Genomic DNA, 5556 nt, shown 5'->3' with positions numbered 1-5556 from the left:
CAGTGAGAACAGGCCTTCTTCTGGGCCTCACACCCCTCCCTCACCTCCCTCCTCAGGCTATGGGTGACTGGAAGGTAAATGAAACTCTCTCCATGGGGTGTGGGAGCCTGGTCTTCCCCAGCACAGAGGCCAGTGTGGGGTGGTAATTACACTCGGTAGTCTGGGGTACAGGACCTGCAAGGCTGGCAAGTTGGGGAAAGGGCACGAGGGAGTTAGTGAATAAAAGGTCAGTGCCCACCCTTCAATCAGCTGCTCTCTGCGACCCCTGGGTTTGCTTTCATGCTACATCCGTTTACATCTTTTCATTCTGGTCTCACTCATCATCACGCCTCTATGTTCCCTTTAAAAACTGTTGGGAGAGTCTGTTCAAGTCAAGTAACTTCTGCCCATGGCATTCCCTTCCACCTCTTCCCTCTGCCCCCGGGCCTAAGACTTCCAGTCTCGGCTATCAACAAGGAAACCTGTCCCGATACCATTAGTGGGTTCAGACGGCTCTGTTGGCACATATTTGTGTTCCTTCCAATTAAGTTGATTCATTAAACCTCTGGAGGAGCTCATTTTTATTCCTCGATAAGAACTTTCAAATAAATATTCGATATGTTCAGCCATGGAAAGAATCCTTTGACAGAACACATGTCCTAATTTTAGCTTGGGGCACGCAGCCTTCAAGTTGTCAGCTGGGAACGTGCAGCTTTGTGCAGGGGAAGGTAAGTAGGCTGAGCGGGCTCTGGCCACTTGGAGCGGTACTGGATACCCCCCGCTCTACCCTAGAGGCCTGAGGACAACATGCCAATTTCCGAGGTCTCAGCGGGCATTGAAGGCCCCAGGGTCCAGAAACAGATGCTCCTTCTTTCCTTTGGGGCCTGTTTCGGAATGTGGGCCTGTTGCCGTGTTGCCAGCTGTAGCTCCCATTCTGAGTGACGAGGGAAGAACAGGCATCACTCCCAGCACCAGGTGTACACAGAGGAGACCACACAGCTGCCGGAACCCACCTTGATGTAACTTGGCATGCTGAGTCTACCCCTGGTTCTGTTCCGTGAGGATTTGGGAACAAATCCTGCTCCTCTCTGTCTTCAACTGGAAGCTATTTCTTTGGCTCCTACCAGGTTACCAGATTTGCACTTCTAAACCTTGCCAGCAACCCTAATCACCCCTGCTTTATAGATAAGGAAATTGTTGTTCAGAGAGACTGACTTGACCTAGGCCATACGGGAATGATCCAGAAATGATTCCAAAATGCTTGGCTCAAAATTAAAATTACACTCATCTCACACCTGCCACAATGGCTATCATCGATAAATCAACAAAGGACAAGTGCTGGTGAGGATGTGGAGAAAAGGGATCCCTAGTGCACTGTTGGTGAGAATACAAACTGGTACGGCCACTGTGGGAAACAGTATGGAGTTTTCTCAAAAAATAAAAAAATGGAACTCCCCTTTGACCCAGCAATCCCACTTCTTGGAATATATATCCTAAGAATCCTGAAAAAACAATCAGAAAGAATATACACACCCCTATGCTTCATAGCAGAATTATTTACAATAGCCAGGACCTGGAAACAGCCCACACGCCCATCAGTAGATGAGCGGATAAAAAAAGCTGTGGTATATTTACACTCTGTGGCTGCAAAAAAGGAAGGAACTCTTACCTTTTGCAACAGCATGGATGAACCTGGAGATTACTATGCTAAGTGACATAAGCCAGTCGGAGAAAGACAAGTACCATCTGATCTCACGTGTGGAATCTAATGAACAAAATAGAACCGGAGGCATGTATCCATGGAACAAACTGACCGATGTCTGAGGGGAGGAGTGCAGGGGGACTGCATGAAAGAAGGTGAAGAGATTAGACAAAGAACCTTCATGTGCCTCATTAACGCTAAAATGTATAACACAGTTTGTCTCCACCAGGTTACAAGCCCTGCCCTAGACGCCATCACAACCGCCTTTTGTGCCCAGGCATCATCATCCCTCTGACAAAGAGCAAGGGTTTGGGGCTTTGAAGAAAAATGTTGCCTCCTTTCAACAGGAAGCAGCTATAGAAGGGACCCAATACCAGCTTTCCTCTGAAAGAATTCAGTACCAAGAATACTTGAGGAGGGAAATGTTAGACAGACCCCCAGCTTTCCAGAAAAAAAGAAAGAAAGAAAGAAAGAAAGAAAGAAGGAAAGAAAGAAAGAAAGAAAGAAAGAAAGAAAGAAAGAAAGAAAGAAAGAAAGAAAGAAAGAAAGAAAGAAAGAAAGAAAGAAAGAAAGAAAGAAAGAAAGAAAGAAAGAAAGAAAGAGAGGCTGGAATGTTAGGCACATTCTCTACCTTTTCCCTGCGCCCCACTAGGACCCACCTGGGGCTCTGGTCCTCCCAGCGGTCCTCCTATTATTCTCATTACAGATTTCTCAAGACATGAAAAACCATTTTCAGTTTCCAGTAAACCCGCCTCACCCAGTGTTCAGTGGACCACCTACACCCGGCCTCCCACCCACTGGTGACTCTGACCTTCACAGGAGACATATATATATATACCCCACTCCCCCTCCTCTGGCCCGCTGGTGCCATTTTGGGGCTCAGCCCATCTGGTTTCCAGATGATCTAATAAATGTATAATTCCTTACCAAAAAATAATAATAATAATAATAATAACATATATGCATAGCCCTTGGACACAGACAATAGAGTGGTGACGGCCAGAGAGAAGGGGGTGGGGGCTGGGTGGAGGCGGGCAGTGTGGGGGAAATGAGGAACATCTGTGAGAGTGTCAACAATAGAAATAAAGCTAAAAAAAAGCCTCTTGGCTCAGGGTTTCCTTGAGTCCTCAAAGGGAGCCGGCGATTGGTGAGCCCTGAATACAAGGTCTTGGCCTGGTTGTTGCTCCTGAAAAAAACAAACAAGACTCAGAGTCTATAGGAGCAAGCTTCAGACTTTGAGGTCTGCTGCGAGCATCCAGAGCTAGGAAGGGAATATCACCCAGACTGTGGATGGGCAGGCGGTAGGTACATGGACTGGGATGCAGTGGTCCATGTCACCAGTTCCAAGAGACAGGATTAAATTTTTCGGACCATAAGACGCACTTTTTTCCCCCCAGAAGTGGGGGGGAAAAGTCCCTGCGTCTTATGGTCCAAATATAGCCTACACATATACTTTTAAAAAAAAGTTTTTTTACTTGCCCGGCTCTGTGTGGTCTCTGTGTGCTTGCCCAGCTCTAAAATGGTTCTAAATGCTGCTGTTTACTTTACAGGGTTGATTACATGTGTTTATGACTGTGATGTTGGGTTTTAATGCACATAAAATATTTTAGGACACTATTTGTTTCAGAATCTTTTTTTCTTCATTTCTCTTCTCTAAAAACTGGTGCGTCTTATGGTCTGGAGCGTCTTATGGTCCGAAAAATACGGTAATATGATGAGTCTGGAATCTAAATCCCGGGTGCTGTCTTAGGGAGACAGGGCATGACGTCTAATATCTGTTAGGAAGCATTAGACTGTGACTAACAATGGTTTAATCAAATAAGGGTTGCCTCTCCCACAAAACAAGAAGTTAGAGGTAGGTGATTGGTGGTATCGACCCAGCTGCTCAAGTGGTGCTATCGAGGATTTTCTGTCTTGCCTTTTTCCCACTCTATGTTGGCTTTTTGTCCTCATGCTTGTCCAACTGCATGATCTTAGTGTGGCTGCTGCAGCTCCAGGTATTACATCAAGGCAGGAAGAGGGGGTGCTGAAGACATTGTCCCCTGTAAGCAAGAAATCAAAAGCTGCCGAGACCGGTTTGGCTCAGTGGATAGAGAGTCGGCCTGTGGACTAAAAGGTCCCAGGTTTGATTCTGGTCAAGGGCATGTACCTTGGTTGCGGGCACATCTCCAGTAGGGGGTGTGCAAAAGGCAGCTGGTCGAAGATTCTCTCTCATTGATGTTTCTAACTCTCTATCCCTCTCTCTTCCTCTCTGTAAAAAATCAATAAAATATATATATTTTTTAAATCAAAAGCCTTTAACTTGCCAGTTGAAAGATTTAATAAACAGGTTGGAAATGGGGAGGAAAGACAGGAAGAAAAGAAGGAAGGGAGGGAGGGATGGAGGGAAGGAGGGAAGGAAGGAGAAAAGGAGGAAGGAAGGAAAATAGGAAGGAAGGGAGAGAGGAAGGAAAAAAGGAAAGAATGAAGGAAGAGGGAGAGAGAGTGGGAGGATAAGAGAGGGGCAGGAAAGAAAGAAGAAATTCTTCTAAGAGCTTTCCCTAACATTTTTTTTAAGAGAATGGAGTCACATGATCACTTTTAATTGTGGGGGGGGGGGGGGGAAGCTGGGAAGCAGATTATCTGGTTTTTAGCGTCTATGGTGAAAGAATAACAAGAGAGAGAAAAATTAAGAATGACTCCTGAGGCTCAGTGGGTTGGGCATGTCCCATGACCAGAGTTGCCAGTTCGATTCCACATCAAGGCACATGCCCGCAACCAGGGAGGCAGGCAAGAGGCTGCCAATGGATGTTTTGCTCTCCTATTGATGTTTTTCTCTCTCCCTTTCCATTCCTCTCTCTCTAGATATCAATTAAAAAAAAAAAATGGCTACTGACTTTTCTGCCTGCTCCTCCCTCCCCCGCAGCATTGCTCCAGCTGCACTTTATTATCTCCGAGCTTTGGGCTCCTGCTAGGCCAGCACCGCTGCCCTCTCCTCCTAGCCGCCATCATGACCATCTACTGGCACATTATATGCCATAATAAGATGTTCTCAGCTATCTACATGATACAAGTGATGACAGTTAGGCTGTGCTTGGAGGGAGAGGGGAAGAGGATCAGTAGGACAGAGGGTAACATCAATGACTTATTGGTGGAAAGGCCTCCGCTGAAGGTGGAAGGTGAAGGTACCGAAAGCACAGTCATCTCTGGTGTTGATATTGTCACTTGCAGGAAACAAGCGAGCTTCACACATACACACAAAAGCCTAGAAGAAGTACATCAAAGATGACATGAAATCAATCAAAGGGAAACTTGAAAAACAGAGACAAGAAAGAGGAAAACCTTTTATGACAGGGGCTTCAGAGCAAATCAAGCACATCCTTGCTAAATTTTAAAAACTGCCCGTCTGTATTGGTGACAACATGAATCCAGATGGCATGGTCGCTCTGCTGGACTTCCATGTGGACGGTGTGACCCCCATATAGCGTTCTCTTTAAGGATGGTTGTGAAATGGAAAAAATGTTAACAAATTTGGCAATTTGGATCCATCATCTGTTATCATAACTGGCTGCTGCTTTTCATCCACACACCAGAACTAGGACAAAAGGGACTGATGTTATCTTGAGCTCTTCATTTATGTTGATTTTGATTTATTGAAGCAGAGGCATTGTTTTTTAAGAAGAAGGGACAAAAAAGCATGTCATGTAGGTTGTCTAAAAATAAATGCATTTAAACTTAAAAGAAAGAAAAGAAAGAAAAAAAAAGGATAGCTACTGAGATTGCCAACAGAATCGGCCATAGAATTCTACATCTTGGCCATGCGATGGCATTCCAGGGATAAATCACAGGAGTCTGTCCTGGTCAATGCACTTTTACACATGCTGTTTCCTGGAACT

At 45.4% G+C, this 5556-nt stretch overlaps 1 pseudogene; it reads left to right on the top strand.

Annotated features, from left to right (window-relative positions):
• The first annotated feature begins 4670 nt into the window (after positions 1 to 4670).
• LOC118723625 lies at positions 4671 to 5324 on the top strand (annotated as a pseudogene).
• Positions 5325 to 5556: the final 232 nt, after the last annotated feature.

The sequence above is a fragment of the Pipistrellus kuhlii genome, unplaced genomic scaffold, assembly GCF_014108245.1.
Source record: "Pipistrellus kuhlii isolate mPipKuh1 unplaced genomic scaffold, mPipKuh1.p scaffold_m20_p_2, whole genome shotgun sequence".
NCBI classification, from domain to species: Eukaryota; Metazoa; Chordata; class Mammalia; order Chiroptera; family Vespertilionidae; genus Pipistrellus; species Pipistrellus kuhlii.
This window is presented reverse-complemented; position numbering and strand designations above follow the sequence as displayed.